General features: G+C 49.7%; 27 non-coding genes across 27 annotated transcripts; 18 read left to right on the forward strand and 9 right to left on the reverse strand.

Annotated features, from left to right (window-relative positions):
• Positions 1-952: 952 nt before the first annotated feature.
• On the forward strand, positions 953-1,024 carry Trnap-ugg. Its single transcript has one exon. It is a non-coding gene; the product is annotated as a tRNA-Pro (tRNA).
• Positions 1,025-1,625: 601 nt separating this feature from the next.
• Positions 1,626-1,698, reverse strand: Trnav-uac. The gene has a single exon. It is a non-coding gene; the product is annotated as a tRNA-Val (tRNA).
• A 235-nt stretch (positions 1,699-1,933) lies between these two features.
• Positions 1,934-2,005, forward strand: Trnap-cgg. The gene has a single exon. It is a non-coding gene; the product is annotated as a tRNA-Pro (tRNA).
• A 1,643-nt stretch (positions 2,006-3,648) lies between these two features.
• On the forward strand, positions 3,649-3,720 carry Trnap-ugg. Its single transcript has one exon. It is a non-coding gene; the product is annotated as a tRNA-Pro (tRNA).
• Positions 3,721-4,321: 601 nt separating this feature from the next.
• On the reverse strand, positions 4,322-4,394 carry Trnav-uac. The gene has a single exon. It is a non-coding gene; the product is annotated as a tRNA-Val (tRNA).
• Positions 4,395-4,629: 235 nt separating this feature from the next.
• Trnap-cgg lies at positions 4,630-4,701 on the forward strand. The gene has a single exon. It is a non-coding gene; the product is annotated as a tRNA-Pro (tRNA).
• A 1,636-nt stretch (positions 4,702-6,337) lies between these two features.
• Trnap-ugg lies at positions 6,338-6,409 on the forward strand. Its single transcript has one exon. It is a non-coding gene; the product is annotated as a tRNA-Pro (tRNA).
• Positions 6,410-7,010: 601 nt separating this feature from the next.
• Trnav-uac lies at positions 7,011-7,083 on the reverse strand. The gene has a single exon. It is a non-coding gene; the product is annotated as a tRNA-Val (tRNA).
• A 235-nt stretch (positions 7,084-7,318) lies between these two features.
• Trnap-cgg lies at positions 7,319-7,390 on the forward strand. Its single transcript has one exon. It is a non-coding gene; the product is annotated as a tRNA-Pro (tRNA).
• Positions 7,391-9,033: 1,643 nt separating this feature from the next.
• Trnap-ugg lies at positions 9,034-9,105 on the forward strand. The gene has a single exon. It is a non-coding gene; the product is annotated as a tRNA-Pro (tRNA).
• A 601-nt stretch (positions 9,106-9,706) lies between these two features.
• Positions 9,707-9,779, reverse strand: Trnav-uac. The gene has a single exon. It is a non-coding gene; the product is annotated as a tRNA-Val (tRNA).
• Positions 9,780-10,014: 235 nt separating this feature from the next.
• Positions 10,015-10,086, forward strand: Trnap-cgg. Its single transcript has one exon. It is a non-coding gene; the product is annotated as a tRNA-Pro (tRNA).
• A 1,643-nt stretch (positions 10,087-11,729) lies between these two features.
• On the forward strand, positions 11,730-11,801 carry Trnap-ugg. The gene has a single exon. It is a non-coding gene; the product is annotated as a tRNA-Pro (tRNA).
• Positions 11,802-12,402: 601 nt separating this feature from the next.
• On the reverse strand, positions 12,403-12,475 carry Trnav-uac. Its single transcript has one exon. It is a non-coding gene; the product is annotated as a tRNA-Val (tRNA).
• A 235-nt stretch (positions 12,476-12,710) lies between these two features.
• On the forward strand, positions 12,711-12,782 carry Trnap-cgg. Its single transcript has one exon. It is a non-coding gene; the product is annotated as a tRNA-Pro (tRNA).
• Positions 12,783-14,423: 1,641 nt separating this feature from the next.
• On the forward strand, positions 14,424-14,495 carry Trnap-ugg. The gene has a single exon. It is a non-coding gene; the product is annotated as a tRNA-Pro (tRNA).
• Positions 14,496-15,096: 601 nt separating this feature from the next.
• On the reverse strand, positions 15,097-15,169 carry Trnav-uac. The gene has a single exon. It is a non-coding gene; the product is annotated as a tRNA-Val (tRNA).
• Positions 15,170-15,404: 235 nt separating this feature from the next.
• Positions 15,405-15,476, forward strand: Trnap-cgg. The gene has a single exon. It is a non-coding gene; the product is annotated as a tRNA-Pro (tRNA).
• A 1,642-nt stretch (positions 15,477-17,118) lies between these two features.
• Positions 17,119-17,190, forward strand: Trnap-ugg. The gene has a single exon. It is a non-coding gene; the product is annotated as a tRNA-Pro (tRNA).
• A 601-nt stretch (positions 17,191-17,791) lies between these two features.
• Positions 17,792-17,864, reverse strand: Trnav-uac. Its single transcript has one exon. It is a non-coding gene; the product is annotated as a tRNA-Val (tRNA).
• Positions 17,865-18,099: 235 nt separating this feature from the next.
• On the forward strand, positions 18,100-18,171 carry Trnap-cgg. Its single transcript has one exon. It is a non-coding gene; the product is annotated as a tRNA-Pro (tRNA).
• Positions 18,172-19,813: 1,642 nt separating this feature from the next.
• Trnap-ugg lies at positions 19,814-19,885 on the forward strand. The gene has a single exon. It is a non-coding gene; the product is annotated as a tRNA-Pro (tRNA).
• A 601-nt stretch (positions 19,886-20,486) lies between these two features.
• Positions 20,487-20,559, reverse strand: Trnav-uac. The gene has a single exon. It is a non-coding gene; the product is annotated as a tRNA-Val (tRNA).
• A 235-nt stretch (positions 20,560-20,794) lies between these two features.
• Trnap-cgg lies at positions 20,795-20,866 on the forward strand. The gene has a single exon. It is a non-coding gene; the product is annotated as a tRNA-Pro (tRNA).
• A 1,642-nt stretch (positions 20,867-22,508) lies between these two features.
• Trnap-ugg lies at positions 22,509-22,580 on the forward strand. Its single transcript has one exon. It is a non-coding gene; the product is annotated as a tRNA-Pro (tRNA).
• A 601-nt stretch (positions 22,581-23,181) lies between these two features.
• On the reverse strand, positions 23,182-23,254 carry Trnav-uac. The gene has a single exon. It is a non-coding gene; the product is annotated as a tRNA-Val (tRNA).
• Positions 23,255-23,489: 235 nt separating this feature from the next.
• Positions 23,490-23,561, forward strand: Trnap-cgg. Its single transcript has one exon. It is a non-coding gene; the product is annotated as a tRNA-Pro (tRNA).
• Positions 23,562-24,247: the final 686 nt, after the last annotated feature.

Consider the following 24,247-nt stretch of genomic DNA (forward strand, 5'->3'; position numbering starts at 1 on the left):
TGATCGCTTCTTGTGCGGAATAATTCCTAGCTCGCCGATGGCTTCAGAGTTGGTCTTCTCGAAGTTTTGCTTTCGCACTGCATTCCGCAATCTTTTCGTTATGAGTTGTGTGCTTCGGTTTCCCGACTTTCTTGTGTTTAGTGTGTTTGGCTTCTCTTAACCCTTAGCCACCGCTTGCCGAAATTTCCACACTATCATCTGTCGATCTGCAGAGCTCGATGAAGGCATCGCGGCCGTTCCTGAGCTCGTGGAACGGTCGAATCTGTAGTTGTTTCCAGATCTCTCCCACACAACGGCCTCCCAGAAGCTTGGATTACAGAAGTACGCCACTACTCCCAGCCGGAGATTCACGATTGAAAGCAGAATGACATGAGCTACACGCAGCTCCGATTTTTTTTTTTTTTGTGTCTGACCTACTTTGAAAGACTTTGTAGTCGATTTACTTACTACTATCGCTGTTGGAAACCAGGTGATAACCGCACAGTATTTTAGAGACGATCAGGTAATGAAAATTTAGAATAAGTAAAACAGTATCAAAAGAAGTTGTGTGGTGGAGCAGCACATGCCATTCACGCTTCCTAGATAATCGTTACTGCATAGAATAATTCTTTTGTCTGCGGCGTCTTCAGTATCCGTCTTCTGGAAATTTTGCTTGCAGTATATTTTGCAATCTTTTCGTTATGAGTTGGTGCTTGGTTTCCCGATGTTCTTTTGTTTAGTGCATTCGCCTCCTCTTAACCCTGAGAAACCACATACCGAAACTGAGGCACTGCCGGCTGTTCATAAGCAGTGCTCGATGAAGTTATTTCGCTTTTTATTCGTTGCCTTTAATATTCTTCTCAACAGTGGTGAGTGCTGCCTGCAGAAAGCGTTTATCTTGCGAATTCGCGTGAAAGTTTGTGTTCCCTGTGAGGCCCACTACTTGGGATTAACTTGACTGCTCCAGCCAGGTGGCTCGTTGGTCTAGGGGTATGATTCCTGCTTTGGGTGCAGGAGGTCCCGGGTTCAAATCCCGGACGAGCCCTGCCATTTTGACCGTGCTGAAGCGTAGGTGGAACTCAGCCCCGGTTGCAGCTCCTCAATGAAGAGTAGACGCCTGTTATAGCACGTGGATATAACAAGAATGCGGCACCAGTAAAGTACGTAGGTGGAATTCGGTAGAAAGGCAGACGGTAATTTTGCATGCAACGGAAAACAAGGTTGTCTTTGCGGGATATGTGCACCGTGAGTGGAGATTCAGCTTAATTGTGCGACAGTCTACCCTCATCTTACTAGCGACGGCAACAACCAAGGGGTGGCATGTAAGATTGAGCGTGGCTAAGAGTTTCTCATTATTAGTTAGCATCACACTTTAACAGAGCTGTGACAAGGCGAGTAGGGTGAGCTCAGGAAAGCCAGTAGCAAGCGCACTTGAAGTAGCCCTGAAGAACCGGATTATAAATTTTGCCAGCCATAATGGAGCTAGGGGCGTTCTCAGTTACCAAATACCGGTGCAATAAGAGAGCTACAGTATTTGACAGTAAAATGACGCCCTATCCGTCTAGCATACAACATTGCTTGTCTCTGCATACGCGGACGTGAGGTCATCTCGGAAATGAAATCCGAAATATAGATTAAAATTGTTGTGTTCCCGCCCGGGATCGAACCGGGGACCTTCTGCGTGTAAAGCAGACGTGATAACCGCTACACCACGGAAACGACGGTTCTTTTCATGTACCACCCGGAGACTCGTAATAGCAACAGTTTTTCTTCTGTGTTAGCAAGGGCATCGGCTACGAGCTCCCTCCGATTCGTGAAGTTCCTGCAGTAAAAGACGTCGATGAAAACAATCCAACCGCGACAGACAGGGAGAACGCTGGCTGAGCTGCAGCCCTACATGGTGAGACCATCAAAGGTGGCGTCATTGACATGCAGTGCGTTTTCGGAACGAATAGGCTCGTTGGTCTAGGGGTATGATTCCTGCTTCGGGTGCAGGAGGTCCCGGGTTCAAATCCCGGACGAGCCCTTGCGTTTTGTACAACGGTGTGGTAACAAATCGCATGGCGGTGGCTGTTTCGCGCATTTCCAGGCCTCCAAGTCAGCGCTAAAATCCGACAACCAGTTCTGAAACCGTTTCATGTTTCATTTGAGCCATGTGCACCCTGCTGATGGAACGTTTGAAGTTGATTTAAATGGTCACAGTAGAGATCGTAGCAAGTGTCTTGCTGAGTGCGACGAAAACGGGTTTCCGCCCGCAATCGAGCCGGGGACCTTCTGCGTGTTCGGCACGGCGCCTGGGCTCGGCGGCAGCTGCTGCTCTTTCCTTCCTTACGAGATACCGTCGATTCGCGCAGTCGTTATTGCAAAAGATGTCACCAAAGGCAATCGCTTCGTTAGCGGCACTTTGCCTGGGCTCCGCGGCAGCTCTACATGGAGGCACCAGCAGCCCAGCCAGGCCGCCGCCGGCACCGGTGCGCCACAGCGCAAGGAGCCGGCGGCCGCCCTGCAATGCCCCTGTCGTTGCATATTCCACCCGCCCCATATCCTCTCCATGTCTGACTCACTACCCCAAATGACACTGCAGTCGACGTGCTTATTACTATCGCTTTTGGAAGAACCAAGGCGCAGTATTCTAGTGTCGAACCGGTACTGCAAATTGGGATTAAGCAAAAATTTATTGTGTGGTCGAGCGACAGCCTCGGCTCGCTCCTCCTACATGATCGCTTCTTGTGCGGAATAATTCCTAGCTCGCCGATGGCTTCAGAGTTGGTCTTCTCGAAGTTTTGCTTTCGCACTGCATTCCGCAATCTTTTCGTTATGAGTTGTGTGCTTCGGTTTCCCGACTTTCTTGTGTTTAGTGTGTTTGGCTTCTCTTAACCCTTAGCCACCGCTTGCCGAAATTTCCACACTATCATCTGTCGATCTGCAGAGCTCGATGAAGGCATCGCGGCCGTTCCTGAGCTCGTGGAACGGTCGAATCTGTAGTTGTTTCCAGATCTCTCCCACACAACGGCCTCCCAGAAGCTTGGATTACAGAAGTACGCCACTACTCCCAGCCGGAGATTCACGATTGAAAGCAGAATGACATGAGCTACACGCAGCTCCGATTTTTTTTTTTTTTGTGTCTGACCTACTTTGAAAGACTTTGTAGTCGATTTACTTACTACTATCGCTGTTGGAAACCAGGTGATAACCGCACAGTATTTTAGAGACGATCAGGTAATGAAAATTTAGAATAAGTAAAACAGTATCAAAAGAAGTTGTGTGGTGGAGCAGCACATGCAATTCACGCTTCCTAGATAATCGTTACTGCATAGAATAATTCTTTTGTCTGCGGCGTCTTCAGTATCCGTCTTCTGGAAATTTTGCTTGCAGTATATTTTGCAATCTTTTCGTTATGAGTTGGTGCTTGGTTTCCCGATGTTCTTTTGTTTAGTGCATTCGCCTCCTCTTAACCCTGAGAAACCACATACCGAAACTGAGGCACTGCCGGCTGTTCATAAGCAGTGCTCGATGAAGTTATTTCGCTTTTTATTCGTTGCCTTTAATATTCTTCTCAACAGTGGTGAGTGCTGCCTGCAGAAAGCGTTTATCTTGCGAATTCGCGTGAAAGTTTGTGTTCCCTGTGAGGCCCACTACTTGGGATTAACTTGACTGCTCCAGCCAGGTGGCTCGTTGGTCTAGGGGTATGATTCCTGCTTTGGGTGCAGGAGGTCCCGGGTTCAAATCCCGGACGAGCCCTGCCATTTTGACCGTGCTGAAGCGTAGGTGGAACTCAGCCCCGGTTGCAGCTCCTCAATGAAGAGTAGACGCCTGTTATAGCACGTGGATATAACAAGAATGCGGCACCAGTAAAGTACGTAGGTGGAATTCGGTAGAAAGGCAGACGGTAATTTTGCATGCAACGGAAAACAAGGTTGTCTTTGCGGGATATGTGCACCGTGAGTGGAGATTCAGCTTAATAGTGCGACAGTCTACCCTCATCTTACTAGCGACGGCAACAACCAAGGGGTGGCATGTAAGATTGAGCGTGGCTAAGAGTTTCTCATTATTAGTTAGCATCACACTTTAACAGAGCTGTGACAAGGCGAGTAGGGTGAGCTCAGGAAAGCCAGTAGCAAGCGCACTTGAAGTAGCCCTGAAGAACCGGATTATAAATTTTGCCAGCCATAATGGAGCTAGGGGCGTTCTCAGTTACCAAATACCGGTGCAATAAGAGAGCTACAGTATTTGACAGTAAAATGACGCCCTATCCGTCTAGCATACAACATTGCTTGTCTCTGCATACGCGGACGTGAGGTCATCTCGGAAATGAAATCCGAAATATAGATTAAAATTGTTGTGTTCCCGCCCGGGATCGAACCGGGGACCTTCTGCGTGTAAAGCAGACGTGATAACCGCTACACCACGGAAACGACGGTTCTTTTCATGTACCACCCGGAGACTCGTAATAGCAACAGTTTTTCTTCTGTGTTAGCAAGGGCATCGGCTACGAGCTCCCTCCGATTCGTGAAGTTCCTGCAGTAAAAGACGTCGATGAAAACAATCCAACCGCGACAGACAGGGAGAACGCTGGCTGAGCTGCAGCCCTACATGGTGAGACCATCAAAGGTGGCGTCATTGACATGCAGTGCGTTTTCGGAACGAATAGGCTCGTTGGTCTAGGGGTATGATTCCTGCTTCGGGTGCAGGAGGTCCCGGGTTCAAATCCCGGACGAGCCCTTGCGTTTTGTACAACGGTGTGGTAACAAATCGCATGGCGGTGGCTGTTTCGCGCATTTCCAGGCCTCCAAGTCAGCGCTAAAATCCGACAACCAGTTCTGAAACCGTTTCATGTTTCATTTGAGCCATGTGCACCCTGCTGATGGAACGTTTGAAGTTGATTTAAATGGTCACAGTAGAGATCGTAGCAAGCGTCTTGCTGAGTGCGACGAAAACGGGTTTCCGCCCGCAATCGAGCCGGGGACCTTCTGCGTGTTCGGCACGGCGCCTGGGCTCGGCGGCAGCTGCTGCTCTTTCCTTCCTTACGAGATACCGTCGATTCGCGCAGTCGTTATTGCAAAAGATGTCACCAAAGGCAATCGCTTCGTTAGCGGCACTTTGCCTGGGCTCCGCGGCAGCTCTACATGGAGGCACCAGCAGCCCAGCCAGGCCGCCGCCGGCACCGGTGCGCCACAGCGCAACGAGCCGGCGGCCGCCCTGCAATGCCCCTGTCGTTGCATATTCCACCCGCCCCATATCCTCTCCATGTCTGACTCACTACCCCAAATGACACTGCAGTCGACGTGCTTATTACTATCGCTTTTGGAAGAACCAAGGCGCAGTATTCTAGTGTCGAACCGGTACTGCAAATTGGGATTAAGCAAAAATTTATTGTGTGGTCGAGCGACAGCCTCGGCTCGCTCCTCCTACATGATCGCTTCTTGTGCGGAATAATTCCTAGCTCGCCGATGGCTTCAGAGTTGGTCTTCTCGAAGTTTTGCTTTCGCACTGCATTCCGCAATCTTTTCGTTATGAGTTGTGTGCTTCGGTTTCCCGACTTTCTTGTGTTTAGTGTGTTTGGCTTCTCTTAACCCTTAGCCACCGCTTGCCGAAATTTCCACACTATCATCTGTCGATCTGCAGAGCTCGATGAAGGCATCGCGGCCGTTCCTGAGCTCGTGGAACGGTCGAATCTGTAGTTGTTTCCAGATCTCTCCCACACAACGGCCTCCCAGAAGCTTGGATTACAGAAGTACGCCCCTACTCCCAGGCGGAGATTCACGATTGAAAGCAGAATGACATGAGCTACACGCAGCTCCGATTTTTTTTTTTTTTTTGTGTCTGACCTGACTTTGTAGTCGATTTACTTACTACTATCGCTGTTGGAAACCAGGTGATAACCGCACAGTATTTTAGAGACGATCAGGTAATGAAAATTTAGAATAAGTAAAACAGTATCAAAAGAAGTTGTGTGGTGGAGCAGCACATGCAATTCACGCTTCCTAGATAATCGTTACTGCATAGAATAATTCTTTTGTCTGCGGCGTCTTCAGTATCCGTCTTCTGGAAATTTTGCTTGCAGTATATTTTGCAATCTTTTCGTTATGAGTTGGTGCTTGGTTTCCCGATGTTCTTTTGTTTAGTGCATTCGCCTCCTCTTAACCCTGAGAAACCACATACCGAAACTGAGGCACTGCCGGCTGTTCATAAGCAGTGCTCGATGAAGTTATTTCGCTTTTTATTCGTTGCCTTTAATATTCTTCTCAACAGTGGTGAGTGCTGCCTGCAGAAAGCGTTTATCTTGCGAATTCGCGTGAAAGTTTGTGTTCCCTGTGAGGCCCACTACTTGGGATTAACTTGACTGCTCCAGCCAGGTGGCTCGTTGGTCTAGGGGTATGATTCCTGCTTTGGGTGCAGGAGGTCCCGGGTTCAAATCCCGGACGAGCCCTGCAATTTTGACCGTGCTGAAGCGTAGGTGGAACTCAGCCCCGGTTGCAGCTCCTCAATGAAGAGTAGACGCCTGTTATAGCACGTGGATATAACAAGAATGCGGCACCAGTAAAGTACGTAGGTGGAATTCGGTAGAAAGGCAGACGGTAATTTTGCATGCAACGGAAAACAAGGTTGTCTTTGCGGGATATGTGCACCGTGAGTGGAGATTCAGCTTAATTGTGCGACAGTCTACCCTCATCTTACTAGCGACGGCAACAACCAAGGGGTGGCATGTAAGATTGAGCGTGGCTAAGAGTTTCTCATTATTAGTTAGCATCACACTTTAACAGAGCTGTGACAAGGCGAGTAGGGTGAGCTCAGGAAAGCCAGTAGCAAGCGCACTTGAAGTAGCCCTGAAGAACCGGATTATAAATTTTGCCAGCCATAATGGAGCTAGGGGCGTTCTCAGTTACCAAATACCGGTGCAATAAGAGAGCTACAGTATTTGACAGTAAAATGACGCCCTATCCGTCTAGCATACAACATTGCTTGTCTCTGCATACGCGGACGTGAGGTCATCTCGGAAATGAAATCCGAAATATAGATTAAAATTGTTGTGTTCCCGCCCGGGATCGAACCGGGGACCTTCTGCGTGTAAAGCAGACGTGATAACCGCTACACCACGGAAACGACGGTTCTTTTCATGTACCACCCGGAGACTCGTAATAGCAACAGTTTTTCTTCTGTGTTAGCAAGGGCATCGGCTACGAGCTCCCTCCGATTCGTGAAGTTCCTGCAGTAAAAGACGTCGATGAAAACAATCCAACCGCGACAGACAGGGAGAACGCTGGCTGAGCTGCAGCCCTACATGGTGAGACCATCAAAGGTGGCGTCATTGACATGCAGTGCGTTTTCGGAACGAATAGGCTCGTTGGTCTAGGGGTATGATTCCTGCTTCGGGTGCAGGAGGTCCCGGGTTCAAATCCCGGACGAGCCCTTGCGTTTTGTACAACGGTGTGGTAACAAATCGCATGGCGGTGGCTGTTTCGCGCAATTCCAGGCCTCCAAGTCAGCGCTAAAATCCGACAACCAGTTCTGAAACCGTTTCATGTTTCATTTGAGCCATGTGCACCCTGCTGATGGAACGTTTGAAGTTGATTTAAATGGTCACAGTAGAGATCGTAGCAAGCGTCTTGCTGAGTGCGACGAAAACGGGTTTCCGCCCGCAATCGAGCCGGGGACCTTCTGCGTGTTCGGCACGGCGCCTGGGCTCGGCGGCAGCTGCTGCTCTTTCCTTCCTTACGAGATACCGTCGATTCGCGCAGTCGTTATTGCAAAAGATGTCACCAAAGGCAATCGCTTCGTTAGCGGCACTTTGCCTGGGCTCCGCGGCAGCTCTACATGGAGGCACCAGCAGCCCAGCCAGGCCGCCGCCGGCACCGGTGCGCCACAGCGCAACGAGCCGGCGGCCGCCCTGCAATGCCCCTGTCGTTGCATATTCCACCCGCCCCATATCCTCTCCATGTCTGACTCACTACCCCAAATGACACTGCAGTCGACGTGCTTATTACTATCGCTTTTGGAAGAACCAAGGCGCAGTATTCTAGTGTCGAACCGGTACTGCAAATTGGGATTAAGCAAAAATTTATTGTGTGGTCGAGCGACAGCCTCGGCTCGCTCCTCCTACATGATCGCTTCTTGTGCGGAATAATTCCTAGCTCGCCGATGGCTTCAGAGTTGGTCTTCTCGAAGTTTTGCTTTCGCACTGCATTCCGCAATCTTTTCGTTATGAGTTGTGTGCTTCGGTTTCCCGACTTTCTTGTGTTTAGTGTGTTTGGCTTCTCTTAACCCTTAGCCACCGCTTGCCGAAATTTCCACACTATCATCTGTCGATCTGCAGAGCTCGATGAAGGCATCGCGGCCGTTCCTGAGCTCGTGGAACGGTCGAATCTGTAGTTGTTTCCAGATCTCTCCCACACAACGGCCTCCCAGAAGCTTGGATTACAGAAGTACGCCACTACTCCCAGCCGGAGATTCACGATTGAAAGCAGAATGACATGAGCTACACGCAGCTCCGATTTTTTTTTTTTTTGTGTCTGACCTACTTTGAAAGACTTTGTAGTCGATTTACTTACTACTATCGCTGTTGGAAACCAGGTGATAACCGCACAGTATTTTAGAGACGATCAGGTAATGAAAATTTAGAATAAGTAAAACAGTATCAAAAGAAGTTGTGTGGTGGAGCAGCACATGCAATTCACGCTTCCTAGATAATCGTTACTGCATAGAATAATTCTTTTGTCTGCGGCGTCTTCAGTATCCGTCTTCTGGAAATTTTGCTTGCAGTATATTTTGCAATCTTTTCGTTATGAGTTGGTGCTTGGTTTCCCGATGTTCTTTTGTTTAGTGCATTCGCCTCCTCTTAACCCTGAGAAACCACATACCGAAACTGAGGCACTGCCGGCTGTCCATAAGCAGTGCTCGATGAAGTTATTTCGCTTTTTATTCGTTGCCTTTAATATTCTTCTCAACAGTGGTGAGTGCTGCCTGCAGAAAGCGTTTATCTTGCGAATTCGCGTGAAAGTTTGTGTTCCCTGTGAGGCCCACTACTTGGGATTAACTTGACTGCTCCAGCCAGGTGGCTCGTTGGTCTAGGGGTATGATTCCTGCTTTGGGTGCAGGAGGTCCCGGGTTCAAATCCCGGACGAGCCCTGCCATTTTGACCGTGCTGAAGCGTAGGTGGAACTCAGCCCCGGTTGCAGCTCCTCAATGAAGAGTAGACGCCTGTTATAGCACGTGGATATAACAAGAATGCGGCACCAGTAAAGTACGTAGGTGGAATTCGGTAGAAAGGCAGACGGTAATTTTGCATGCAACGGAAAACAAGGTTGTCTTTGCGGGATATGTGCACCGTGAGTGGAGATTCAGCTTAATTGTGCGACAGTCTACCCTCATCTTACTAGCGACGGCAACAACCAAGGGGTGGCATGTAAGATTGAGCGTGGCTAAGAGTTTCTCATTATTAGTTAGCATCACACTTTAACAGAGCTGTGACAAGGCGAGTAGGGTGAGCTCAGGAAAGCCAGTAGCAAGCGCACTTGAAGTAGCCCTGAAGAACCGGATTATAAATTTTGCCAGCCATAATGGAGCTAGGGGCGTTCTCAGTTACCAAATACCGGTGCAATAAGAGAGCTACAGTATTTGACAGTAAAATGACGCCCTATCCGTCTAGCATACAACATTGCTTGTCTCTGCATACGCGGACGTGAGGTCATCTCGGAAATGAAATCCGAAATATAGATTAAAATTGTTGTGTTCCCGCCCGGGATCGAACCGGGGACCTTCTGCGTGTAAAGCAGACGTGATAACCGCTACACCACGGAAACGACGGTTCTTTTCATGTACCACCCGGAGACTCGTAATAGCAACAGTTTTTCTTCTGTGTTAGCAAGGGCATCGGCTACGAGCTCCCTCCGATTCGTGAAGTTCCTGCAGTAAAAGACGTCGATGAAAGCAATCCAACCGCGACAGACAGGGAGAACGCTGGCTGAGCTGCAGCCCTACATGGTGAGACCATCAAAGGTGGCGTCATTCACATGCAGTGCGTTTTCGGAACGAATAGGCTCGTTGGTCTAGGGGTATGATTCCTGCTTCGGGTGCAGGAGGTCCCGGGTTCAAATCCCGGACGAGCCCTTGCGTTTTGTACAACGGTGTGGTAACAAATCGCATGGCGGTGGCTGTTTCGCGCATTTCCAGGCCTCCAAGTCAGCGCTAAAATCCGACAACCAGTTCTGAAACCGTTTCATGTTTCATTTGAGCCATGTGCACCCTGCTGATGGAACGTTTGAAGTTGATTTAAATGGTCACAGTAGAGATCGTAGCAAGTGTCTTGCTGAGTGCGACGAAAACGGGTTTCCGCCCGCAATCGAGCCGGGGACCTTCTGCGTGTTCGGCACGGCGCCTGGGCTCGGCGGCAGCTGCTGCTCTTTCCTTCCTTACGAGATACCGTCGATTCGCGCAGTCGTTATTGCAAAAGATGTCACCAAAGGCAATCGCTTCGTTAGCGGCACTTTGCCTGGGCTCCGCGGCAGCTCTACATGGAGGCACCAGCAGCCCAGCCAGGCCGCCGCCGGCACCGGTGCGCCACAGCGCAACGAGCCGGCGGCCGCCCTGCAATGCCCCTGTCGTTGCATATTCCACCCGCCCCATATCCTCTCCATGTCTGACTCACTACCCCAAATGACACTGCAGTCGACGTGCTTATTACTATCGCTTTTGGAAGAACCAAGACGCAGTATTCTAGTGTCGAACCGGTACTGCAAATTGGGATTAAGCAAAAATTTATTGTGTGGTCGAGCGACAGCCTCGGCTCGCTCCTCCTACATGATCGCTTCTTGTGCGGAATAATTCCTAGCTCGCCGATGGCTTCAGAGTTGGTCTTCTCGAAGTTTTGCTTTCGCACTGCATTCCGCAATCTTTTCGTTATGAGTTGTGTGCTTCGGTTTCCCGACTTTCTTGTGTTTAGTGTGTTTGGCTTCTCTTAACCCTTAGCCACCGCTTGCCGAAATTTCCACACTATCATCTGTCGATCTGCAGAGCTCGATGAAGGCATCGCGGCCGTTCCTGAGCTCGCGGAACGGTCGAATCTGTAGTTGTTTCCAGATCTCTCCCACACAACGGCCTCCCAGAAGCTTGGATTACAGAAGTACGCCACTACTCCCAGCCGGAGATTCACGATTGAAAGCAGAATGACATGAGCTACACGCAGCTCCGATTTTTTTTTTTTTTGTGTCTGACCTACTTTGAAAGACTTTTTAGTCGATTTACTTACTACTATCGCTGTTGGAAACCAGGTGATAACCGCCCAGTATTTTAGAGACGATCAGGTAATGAAAATTTAGAATAAGTAAAACAGTATCAAAAGAAGTTGTGTGGTGGAGCAGCACATGCAATTCACGCTTCCTAGATAATCGTTACTGCATAGAATAATTCTTTTGTCTGCGGCGTCTTCAGTATCCGTCTTCTGGAAATTTTGCTTGCAGTATATTTTGCAATCTTTTCGTTATGAGTTGGTGCTTGGTTTCCCGATGTTCTTTTGTTTAGTGCATTCGCCTCCTCTTAACCCTGAGAAACCACATACCGAAACTGAGGCACTGCCGGCTGTCCATAAGCAGTGCTCGATGAAGTTATTTCGCTTTTTATTCGTTGCCTTTAATATTCTTCTCAACAGTGGTGAGTGCTGCCTGCAGAAAGCGTTTATCTTGCGAATTCGCGTGAAAGTTTGTGTTCCCTGTGAGGCCCACTACTTGGGATTAACTTGACTGCTCCAGCCAGGTGGCTCGTTGGTCTAGGGGTATGATTCCTGCTTTGGGTGCAGGAGGTCCCGGGTTCAAATCCCGGACGAGCCCTGCCATTTTGACCGTGCTGAAGCGTAGGTGGAACTCAGCCCCGGTTGCAGCTCCTCAATGAAGAGTAGACGCCTGTTATAGCACGTGGATATAACAAGAATGCGGCACCAGTAAAGTACGTAGGTGGAATTCGGTAGAAAGGCAGACGGTAATTTTGCATGCAACGGAAAACAAGGTTGTCTTTGCGGGATATGTGCACCGTGAGTGGAGATTCAGCTTAATTGTGCGACAGTCTACCCTCATCTTACTAGCGACGGCAACAACCAAGGGGTGGCATGTAAGATTGAGCGTGGCTAAGAGTTTCTCATTATTAGTTAGCATCACACTTTAACAGAGCTGTGACAAGGCGAGTAGGGTGAGCTCAGGAAAGCCAGTAGCAAGCGCACTTGAAGTAGCCCTGAAGAACCGGATTATAAATTTTGCCAGCCATAATGGAGCTAGGGGCGTTCTCAGTTACCAAATACCGGTGCAATAAGAGAGCTACAGTATTTGACAGTAAAATGACGCCCTATCCGTCTAGCATACAACATTGCTTGTCTCTGCATACGCGGACGTGAGGTCATCTCGGAAATGAAATCCGAAATATAGATTAAAATTGTTGTGTTCCCGCCCGGGATCGAACCGGGGACCTTCTGCGTGTAAAGCAGACGTGATAACCGCTACACCACGGAAACGACGGTTCTTTTCATGTACCACCCGGAGACTCGTAATAGCAACAGTTTTTCTTCTGTGTTAGCAAGGGCATCGGCTACGAGCTCCCTCCGATTCGTGAAGTTCCTGCAGTAAAAGACGTCGATGAAAACAATCCAACCGCGACAGACAGGGAGAACGCTGGCTGAGCTGCAGCCCTACATGGTGAGACCATCAAAGGTGGCGTCATTCACATGCAGTGCGTTTTCGGAACGAATAGGCTCGTTGGTCTAGGGGTATGATTCCTGCTTCGGGTGCAGGAGGTCCCGGGTTCAAATCCCGGACGAGCCCTTGCGTTTTGTACAACGGTGTGGTAACAAATCGCATGGCGGTGGCTGTTTCGCGCATTTCCAGGCCTCCAAGTCAGCGCTAAAATCCGACAACCAGTTCTGAAACCGTTTCATGTTTCATTTGAGCCATGTGCACCCTGCTGATGGAACGTTTGAAGTTGATTTAAATGGTCACAGTAGAGATCGTAGCAAGTGTCTTGCTGAGTGCGACGAAAACGGGTTTCCGCCCGCAATCGAGCCGGGGACCTTCTGCGTGTTCGGCACGGCGCCTGGGCTCGGCGGCAGCTGCTGCTCTTTCCTTCCTTACGAGATACCGTCGATTCGCGCAGTCGTTATTGCAAAAGATGTCACCAAAGGCAATCGCTTCGTTAGCGGCACTTTGCCTGGGCTCCGCGGCAGCTCTACATGGAGGCACCAGCAGCCCAGCCAGGCCGCCGCCGGCACCGGTGCGCCACAGCGCAAGGAGCCGGCGGCCGCCCTGCAATGCCCCTGTCGTTGCATATTCCACCCGCCCCATATCCTCTCCATGTCTGACTCACTACCCCAAATGACACTGCAGTCGACGTGCTTATTACTATCGCTTTTGGAAGAACCAAGGCGCAGTATTCTAGTGTCGAACCGGTACTGCAAATTGGGATTAAGCAAAAATCTATTGTGTGGTCGAGCGACAGCCTCGGCTCGCTCCTCCTACATGATCGCTTCTTGTGCGGAATAATTCCTAGCTCGCCGATGGCTTCAGAGTTGGTCTTCTCGAAGTTTTGCTTTCGCACTGCATTCCGCAATCTTTTCGTTATGAGTTGTGTGCTTCGGTTTCCCGACTTTCTTGTGTTTAGTGTGTTTGGCTTCTCTTAACCCTTAGCCACCGCTTGCCGAAATTTCCACACTATCATCTGTCGATCTGCAGAGCTCGATGAAGGCATCGCGGCCGTTCCTGAGCTCGTGGAACGGTCGAATCTGTAGTTGTTTCCAGATCTCTCCCACACAACGGCCTCCCAGAAGCTTGGATTACAGAAGTACGCCACTACTCCCAGCCGGAGATTCACGATTGAAAGCAGAATGACATGAGCTACACGCAGCTCCGATTTTTTTTTTTTGTGTCTGACCTACTTTGAAAGACTTTGTAGTCGATTTACTTACTACTATCGCTGTTGGAAACCAGGTGATAACCGCACAGTATTTTAGAGACGATCAGGTAATGAAAATTTAGAATAAGTAAAACAGTATCAAAAGAAGTTGTGTGGTGGAGCAGCACATGCAATTCACGCTTCCTAGATAATCGTTACTGCATAGAATAATTCTTTTGTCTGCGGCGTCTTCAGTATCCGTCTTCTGGAAATTTTGCTTGCAGTATATTTTGCAATCTTTTCGTTATGAGTTGGTGCTTGGTTTCCCGATGTTCTTTTGTTTAGTGCATTCGCCTCCTCTTAACCCTGAGAAACCACATACCGAAACTGAGGCACTGCCGGCTGTTCATAAGCAGTGCTCGATGAAGTTATTTCGCTTTTTATTCGTTGCCTTTAATATTCTTCTCAACAGTGGTGAGTGCTGCCTGCAGAAAGCGTTTATCTTGCGAATTCGCGTGAAAGTTTGTGTTCCCTGTGAGGCCCACTACTTGGGATTAACTTGACTGCTCCAGCCAGGTGGCTCGTTGGTCTAGGCGTATGATTCCTGCTTTGGGTGCAGGAGGTCCCGGGTTCAAATCCCGGACGAGCCCTGCCATTTTGACCGTGCTGAAGCGTAGGTGGAACTCAGCCCCGGTTGCAGCTCCTCAATGAAGAGTAGACGCCTGTTATAGCACGTGGATATAACAAGAATGCGGCACCAGTAAAGTACGTAGGTGGAATTCGGTAGAAAGGCAGACGGTAATTTTGCATGCAACGGAAAACAAGGTTGTCTTTGCGGGATATGTGCACCGTGAGTGGAGATTCAGCTTAATTGTGCGACAGTCTACCCTCATCTTACTAGCGACGGCAACAACCAAGGGGTGGCATGTAATATTGAGCGTGGCTAAGAGTTTCTCATTATTAGTTAGCATCACACTTTGACAGAGCTGTGACAAGGCGAGTAGTTTGAGCTCAGGAAAGCCAGTAGCAAGCGCACTTGAAGTAGCCCTGAAGAACCGGATTATAAATTTTGCCAGCCATAATGGAGCTAGGGGCGTTCTCAGTTACCAAATACCGGTGCAATAAGAGAGCTACAGTATTTGACAGTAAAATGACGCCCTATCCGTCTAGCATACAACATTGCTTGTCTCTGCATACGCGGACGTGAGGTCATCTCGGAAATGAAATCCGAAATATAGATTAAAATTGTTGTGTTCCCGCCCGGGTTCGAACCGGGGACCTTCTGCGTGTAAAGCAGACGTGATAACCGCTACACCACGGAAACGACGGTTCTTTTCATGTACCACCCGGAGACTCGTAATAGCAACAGTTTTTCTTCTGTGTTAGCAAGGGCATCGGCTACGAGCTCCCTCCGATTCGTGAAGTTCCTGCAGTAAAAGACGTCGATGAAAACAATCCAACCGCGACAGACAGGGAGAACGCTGGCTGAGCTGCAGCCCTACATGGTGAGACCATCAAAGGTGGCGTCATTCACATGCAGTGCGTTTTCGGAACGAATAGGCTCGTTGGTCTAGGGGTATGATTCCTGCTTCGGGTGCAGGAGGTCCCGGGTTCAAATCCCGGACGAGCCCTTGCGTTTTGTACAACGGTGTGGTAACAAATCGCATGGCGGTGGCTGTTTCGCGCATTTCCAGGCCTCCAAGTCAGCGCTAAAATCCGACAACCAGTTCTGAAACCGTTTCATGTTTCATTTGAGCCATGTGCACCCTGCTGATGGAACGTTTGAAGTTGATTTAAATGGTCACAGTAGAGATCGTAGCAAGTGTCTTGCTGAGTGCGACGAAAACGGGTTTCCGCCCGCAATCGAGCCGGGGACCTTCTGCGTGTTCGGCACGGCGCCTGGGCTCGGCGGCAGCTGCTGCTCTTTCCTTCCTTACGAGATACCGTCGATTCGCGCAGTCGTTATTGCAAAAGATGTCACCAAAGGCAATCGCTTCGTTAGCGGCACTTTGCCTGGGCTCCGCGGCAGCTCTACATGGAGGCACCAGCAGCCCAGCCAGGCCGCCGCCGGCACCGGTGCGCCACAGCGCAACGAGCCGGCGGCCGCCCTGCAATGCCCCTGTCGTTGCATATTCCACCCGCCCCATATCCTCTCCATGTCTGACTCACTACCCCAAATGACACTGCAGTCGACGTGCTTATTACTATCGCTTTTGGAAGAACCAAGGCGCAGTATTCTAGTGTCGAACCGGTACTGCAAATTGGGATTAAGCAAAAATTTATTGTGTGGTCGAGCGACAGCCTCGGCTCGCTCCTCCTACATGATCGCTTCTTGTGCGGAATAATTCCTAGCTCGCCGATGGCTTCAGAGTTGGTCTTCTCGAAGTTTTGCTTTCGCACTGCATTCCGCAATCTTTTCGTTATGAGTTGTGTGCTTCGGTTTCCCGACTTTCTTGTGTTTAGTGTGTTTGGCTTCTCTTAACCCTTAGCCACCGCTTGCCGAAATTTCCACACTATCATCTGTCGATCTGCAGAGCTCGATGAAGGCATCGCGGCCGTTCCTGAGCTCGTGGAACGGTCGAATCTGTAGTTGTTTCCAGATCTCTCCCACACAACGGCCTCCCAGAAGCTTGGATTACAGAAGTACGCCACTACTCCCAGCCGGAGATTCACGATTGAAAGCAGAATGACATGAGCTACACGCAGCTCCGATTTTTTTTTTTTTGTGTCTGACCTACTTTGAAAGACTTTGTAGTCGATTTACTTACTACTATCGCTGTTGGAAACCAGGTGATAACCGCACAGTATTTTAGAGACGATCAGGTAATGAAAATTTAGAATAAGTAAAACAGTATCAAAAGAAGTTGTGTGGTGGAGCAGCACATGCAATTCACGCTTCCTAGATAATCGTTACTGCATAGAATAATTCTTTTGTCTGCGGCGTCTTCAGTATCCGTCTTCTGGAAATTTTGCTTGCAGTATATTTTGCAATCTTTTCGTTATGAGTTGGTGCTTGGTTTCCCGATGTTCTTTTGTTTAGTGCATTCGCCTCCTCTTAACCCTGAGAAACCACATACCGAAACTGAGGCACTGCCGGCTGTTCATAAGCAGTGCTCGATGAAGTTATTTCGCTTTTTATTCGTTGCCTTTAATATTCTTCTCAACAGCGGTGAGTGCTGCCTGCAGAAAGCGTTTATCTTGCGAATTCGCGTGAAAGTTTGTGTTCCCTGTGAGGCCCACTACTTGGGATTAACTTGACTGCTCCAGCCAGGTGGCTCGTTGGTCTAGGCGTATGATTCCTGCTTTGGGTGCAGGAGGTCCCGGGTTCAAATCCCGGACGAGCCCTGCCATTTTGACCGTGCTGAAGCGTAGGTGGAACTCAGCCCCGGTTGCAGCTCCTCAATGAAGAGTAGACGCCTGTTATAGCACGTGGATATAACAAGAATGCGGCACCAGTAAAGTACGTAGGTGGAATTCGGTAGAAAGGCAGACGGTAATTTTGCATGCAACGGAAAACAAGGTTGTCTTTGCGGGATATGTGCACCGTGAGTGGAGATTCAGCTTAATTGTGCGACAGTCTACCCTCATCTTACTAGCGACGGCAACAACCAAGGGGTGGCATGTAATATTGAGCGTGGCTAAGAGTTTCTCATTATTAGTTAGCATCACACTTTGACAGAGCTGTGACAAGGCGAGTAGGGTGAGCTCAGGAAAGCCAGTAGCAAGCGCACTTGAAGTAGCCCTGAAGAACCGGATTATAAATTTTGCCAGCCATAATGGAGCTAGGGGCGTTCTCAGTTACCAAATACCGGTGCAATAAGAGAGCTACAGTATTTGACAGTAAAATGACGCCCTATCCGTCTAGCATACAACATTGCTTGTCTCTGCATACGCGGACGTGAGGTCATCTCGGAAATGAAATCCGAAATATAGATTAAAATTGTTGTGTTCCCGCCCGGGATCGAACCGGGGACCTTCTGCGTGTAAAGCAGACGTGATAACCGCTACACCACGGAAACGACGGTTCTTTTCATGTACCACCCGGAGACTCGTAATAGCAACAGTTTTTCTTCTGTGTTAGCAAGGGCATCGGCTACGAGCTCCCTCCGATTCGTGAAGTTCCTGCAGTAAAAGACGTCGATGAAAACAATCCAACCGCGACAGACAGGGAGAACGCTGGCTGAGCTGCAGCCCTACATGGTGAGACCATCAAAGGTGGCGTCATTCACATGCAGTGCGTTTTCGGAACGAATAGGCTCGTTGGTCTAGGGGTATGATTCCTGCTTCGGGTGCAGGAGGTCCCGGGTTCAAATCCCGGACGAGCCCTTGCGTTTTGTACAACGGTGTGGTAACAAATCGCATGGCGGTGGCTGTTTCGCGCATTTCCAGGCCTCCAAGTCAGCGCTAAAATCCGACAACCAGTTCTGAAACCGTTTCATGTTTCATTTGAGCCATGTGCACCCTGCTGATGGAACGTTTGAAGTTGATTTAAATGGTCACAGTAGAGATCGTAGCAAGTGTCTTGCTGAGTGCGACGAAAACGGGTTTCCGCCCGCAATCGAGCCGGGGACCTTCTGCGTGTTCGGCACGGCGCCTGGGCTCGGCGGCAGCTGCTGCTCTTTCCTTCCTTACGAGATACCGTCGATTCGCGCAGTCGTTATTGCAAAAGATGTCACCAAAGGCAATCGCTTCGTTAGCGGCACTTTGCCTGGGCTCCGCGGCAGCTCTACATGGAGGCACCAGCAGCCCAGCCAGGCCGCCGCCGGCACCGGTGCGCCACAGCGCAACGAGCCGGCGGCCGCCCTGCAATGCCCCTGTCGTTGCATATTCCACCCGCCCCATATCCTCTCCATGTCTGACTCACTACCCCAAATGACACTGCAGTCGACGTGCTTATTACTATCGCTTTTGGAAGAACCAAGGCGCAGTATTCTAGTGTCGAACCGGTACTGCAAATTGGGATTAAGCAAAAATTTATTGTGTGGTCGAGCGACAGCCTCGGCTCGCTCCTCCTACATGATCGCTTCTTGTGCGGAATAATTCCTAGCTCGCCGATGGCTTCAGAGTTGGTCTTCTCGAAGTTTTGCTTTCGCACTGCATTCCGCAATCTTTTCGTTATGAGTTGTGTGCTTCGGTTTCCCGACTTTCTTGTGTTTAGTGTGTTTGGCTTCTCTTAACCCTTAGCCACCGCTTGCCGAAATTTCCACACTATCATCTGTCGATCTGCAGAGCTCGATGAAGGCATCGCGGCCGTTCCTGAGCTCGTGGAACGGTCGAATCTGTAGTTGTTTCCAGATCTCTCCCACACAACGGCCTCCCAGAAGCTTGGATTACAGAAGTACGCCACTACTCCCAGCCGGAGATTCACGATTGAAAGCAGAATGACATGAGCTACACGCAGCTCCGATTTTTTTTTTTTTGTGTCTGACCTACTTTGAAAGACTTTGTAGTCGATTTACTTACTACTATCGCTGTTGGAAACCAGGTGATAACCGCACAGTATTTTAGAGACGATCAGGTAATGAAAATTTAGAATAAGTAAAACAGTATCAAAAGAAGTTGTGTGGTGGAGCAGCACATGCAATTCACGCTTCCTAGATAATCGTTACTGCATAGAATAATTCTTTTGTCTGCGGCGTCTTCAGTATCCGTCTTCTGGAAATTTTGCTTGCAGTATATTTTGCAATCTTTTCGTTATGAGTTGGTGCTTGGTTTCCCGATGTTCTTTTGTTTAGTGCATTCGCCTCCTCTTAACCCTGAGAAACCACATACCGAAACTGAGGCACTGCCGGCTGTTCATAAGCAGTGCTCGATGAAGTTATTTCGCTTTTTATTCGTTGCCTTTAATATTCTTCTCAACAGCGGTGAGTGCTGCCTGCAGAAAGCGTTTATCTTGCGAATTCGCGTGAAAGTTTGTGTTCCCTGTGAGGCCCACTACTTGGGATTAACTTGACTGCTCCAGCCAGGTGGCTCGTTGGTCTAGGCGTATGATTCCTGCTTTGGGTGCAGGAGGTCCCGGGTTCAAATCCCGGACGAGCCCTGCCATTTTGACCGTGCTGAAGCGTAGGTGGAACTCAGCCCCGGTTGCAGCTCCTCAATGAAGAGTAGACGCCTGTTATAGCACGTGGATATAACAAGAATGCGGCACCAGTAAAGTACGTAGGTGGAATTCGGTAGAAAGGCAGACGGTAATTTTGCATGCAACGGAAAACAAGGTTGTCTTTGCGGGATATGTGCACCGTGAGTGGAGATTCAGCTTAATTGTGCGACAGTCTACCCTCATCTTACTAGCGACGGCAACAACCAAGGGGTGGCATGTAAGATTGAGCGTGGCTAAGAGTTTCTCATTATTAGTTAGCATCACACTTTGACAGAGCTGTGACAAGGCGAGTAGGGTGAGCTCAGGAAAGCCAGTAGCAAGCGCACTTGAAGTAGCCCTGAAGAACCGGATTATAAATTTTGCCAGCCATAATGGAGCTAGGGGCGTTCTCAGTTACCAAATACCGGTGCAATAAGAGAGCTACAGTATTTGACAGTAAAATGACGCCCTATCCGTCTAGCATACAACATTGCTTGTCTCTGCATACGCGGACGTGAGGTCATCTCGGAAATGAAATCCGAAATATAGATTAAAATTGTTGTGTTCCCGCCCGGGATCGAACCGGGGACCTTCTGCGTGTAAAGCAGACGTGATAACCGCTACACCACGGAAACGACGGTTCTTTTCATGTACCACCCGGAGACTCGTAATAGCAACAGTTTTTCTTCTGTGTTAGCAAGGGCATCGGCTACGAGCTCCCTCCGATTCGTGAAGTTCCTGCAGTAAAAGACGTCGATGAAAACAATCCAACCGCGACAGACAGGGAGAACGCTGGCTGAGCTGCAGCCCTACATGGTGAGACCATCAAAGGTGGCGTCATTCACATGCAGTGCGTTTTCGGAACGAATAGGCTCGTTGGTCTAGGGGTATGATTCCTGCTTCGGGTGCAGGAGGTCCCGGGTTCAAATCCCGGACGAGCCCTTGCGTTTTGTACAACGGTGTGGTAACAAATCGCATGGCGGTGGCTGTTTCGCGCATTTCCAGGCCTCCAAGTCAGCGCTAAAATCCGACAACCAGTTCTGAAACCGTTTCATGTTTCATTTGAGCCATGTGCACCCTGCTGATGGAACGTTTGAAGTTGATTTAAATGGTCACAGTAGAGATCGTAGCAAGTGTCTTGCTGAGTGCGACGAAAACGGGTTTCCGCCCGCAATCGAGCCGGGGACCTTCTGCGTGTTCGGCACGGCGCCTGGGCTCGGCGGCAGCTGCTGCTCTTTCCTTCCTTACGAGATACCGTCGATTCGCGCAGTCGTTATTGCAAAAGATGTCACCAAAGGCAATCGCTTCGTTAGCGGCACTTTGCCTGGGCTCCGCGGCAGCTCTACATGGAGGCACCAGCAGCCCAGCCAGGCCGCCGCCGGCACCGGTGCGCCACAGCGCAAGGAGCCGGCGGCCGCCCTGCAATGCCCCTGTCGTTGCATATTCCACCCGCCCCATATCCTCTCCATGTCTGACTCACTACCCCAAATGACACTGCAGTCGACGTGCTTATTACTATCGCTTTTGGAAGAACCAAGGCGCAGTATTCTAGTGTCGAACCGGTACTGCAAATTGGGATTAAGCAAAAATCTATTGTGTGGTCGAGCGACAGCCTCGGCTCGCTCCTCCTACATGATCGCTTCTTGTGCGGAATAATTCCTAGCTCGCCGATGGCTTCAGAGTTGGTCTTCTCGAAGTTTTGCTTTCGCACTGCATTCCGCAATCTTTTCGTTATGAGTTGTGTGCTTCGGTTTCCCGACTTTCTTGTGTTTAGTGTGTTTGGCTTCTCTTAACCCTTAGCCACCGCTTGCCGAAATTTCCACACTATCATCTGTCGATCTGCAGAGCTCGATGAAGGCATCGCGGCCGTTCCTGAGCTCGTGGAACGGTCGAATCTGTAGTTGTTTCCAGATCTCTCCCACACAACGGCCTCCCAGAAGCTTGGATTACAGAAGTACGCCACTACTCCCAGCCGGAGATTCACGATTGAAAGCAGAATGACATGAGCTACACGCAGCTCCGATTTTTTTTTTTTTGTGTCTGACCTACTTTGAAAGACTTTGTAGTCGATTTACTTACTACTATCGCTGTTGGAAACCAGGTGATAACCGCACAGTATTTTAGAGACGATCAGGTAATGAAAATTTAGAATAAGTAAAACAGTATCAAAAGAAGTTGTGTGGTGGAGCAGCACATGCAATTCACGCTTCCTAGATAATCGTTACTGCATAGAATAATTCTTTTGTCTGCGGCGTCTTCAGTATCCGTCTTCTGGAAATTTTGCTTGCAGTATATTTTGCAATCTTTTCGTTATGAGTTGGTGCTTGGTTTCCCGATGTTCTTTTGTTTAGTGCATTCGCCTCCTCTTAACCCTGAGAAACCACATACCGAAACTGAGGCACTGCCGGCTGTTCATAAGCAGTGCTCGATGAAGTTATTTCGCTTTTTATTCGTTGCCTTTAATATTCTTCTCAACAGTGGTGAGTGCTGCCTGCAGAAAGCGTTTATCTTGCGAATTCGCGTGAAAGTTTGTGTTCCCTGTGAGGCCCACTACTTGGGATTAACTTGACTGCTCCAGCCAGGTGGCTCGTTGGTCTAGGCGTATGATTCCTGCTTTGGGTGCAGGAGGTCCCGGGTTCAAATCCCGGACGAGCCCTGCCATTTTGACCGTGCTGAAGCGTAGGTGGAACTCAGCCCCGGTTGCAGCTCCTCAATGAAGAGTAGACGCCTGTTATAGCACGTGGATATAACAAGAATGCGGCACCAGTAAAGTACGTAGGTGGAATTCGGTAGAAAGGCAGACGGTAATTTTGCATGCAACGGAAAACAAGGTTGTCTTTGCGGGATATGTGCACCGTGAGTGGAGATTCAGCTTAATTGTGCGACAGTCTACCCTCATCTTACTAGCGACGGCAACAACCAAGGGGTGGCATGTAATATTGAGCGTGGCTAAGAGTTTCTCATTATTAGTTAGCATCACACTTTGACAGAGCTGTGACAAGGCGAGTAGGGTGAGCTCAGGAAAGCCAGTAGCAAGCGCACTTGAAGTAGCCCTGAAGAACCGGATTATAAATTTTGCCAGCCATAATGGAGCTAGGGGCGTTCTCAGTTACCAAATACCGGTGCAATAAGAGAGCTACAGTATTTGACAGTAAAATGACGCCCTATCCGTCTAGCATACAACATTGCTTGTCTCTGCATACGCGGACGTGAGGTCATCTCGGAAATGAAATCCGAAATATAGATTAAAATTGTTGTGTTCCCGCCCGGGATCGAACCGGGGACCTTCTGCGTGTAAAGCAGACGTGATAACCGCTACACCACGGAAACGACGGTTCTTTTCATGTACCACCCGGAGACTCGTAATAGCAACAGTTTTTCTTCTGTGTTAGCAAGGGCATCGGCTACGAGCTCCCTCCGATTCGTGAAGTTCCTGCAGTAAAAGACGTCGATGAAAACAATCCAACCGCGACAGACAGGGAGAACGCTGGCTGAGCTGCAGCCCTACATGGTGAGACCATCAAAGGTGGCGTCATTCACATGCAGTGCGTTTTCGGAACGAATAGGCTCGTTGGTCTAGGGGTATGATTCCTGCTTCGGGTGCAGGAGGTCCCGGGTTCAAATCCCGGACGAGCCCTTGCGTTTTGTACAACGGTGTGGTAACAAATCGCATGGCGGTGGCTGTTTCGCGCATTTCCAGGCCTCCAAGTCAGCGCTAAAATCCGACAACCAGTTCTGAAACCGTTTCATGTTTCATTTGAGCCATGTGCACCCTGCTGATGGAACGTTTGAAGTTGATTTAAATGGTCACAGTAGAGATCGTAGCAAGTGTCTTGCTGAGTGCGACGAAAACGGGTTTCCGCCCGCAATCGAGCCGGGGACCTTCTGCGTGTTCGGCACGGCGCCTGGGCTCGGCGGCAGCTGCTGCTCTTTCCTTCCTTACGAGATACCGTCGATTCGCGCAGTCGTTATTGCAAAAGATGTCACCAAAGGCAATCGCTTCGTTAGCGGCACTTTGCCTGGGCTCCGCGGCAGCTCTACATGGAGGCACCAGCAGCCCAGCCAGGCCGCCGCCGGCACCGGTGCGCCACAGCGCAAGGAGCCGGCGGCCGCCCTGCAATGCCCCTGTCGTTGCATATTCCACCCGCCCCATATCCTCTCCATGTCTGACTCACTACCCCAAATGACACTGCAGTCGACGTGCTTATTACTATCGCTTTTGGAAGAACCAAGGCGCAGTATTCTAGTGTCGAACCGGTACTGCAAATTGGGATTAAGCAAAAATCTATTGTGTGGTCGAGCGACAGCCTCGGCTCGCTCCTC

This window comes from Schistocerca americana, chromosome 2 (assembly GCF_021461395.2).
Source record: "Schistocerca americana isolate TAMUIC-IGC-003095 chromosome 2, iqSchAmer2.1, whole genome shotgun sequence".
In the NCBI taxonomy this organism is placed as follows: Eukaryota; Metazoa; Arthropoda; class Insecta; order Orthoptera; family Acrididae; genus Schistocerca; species Schistocerca americana.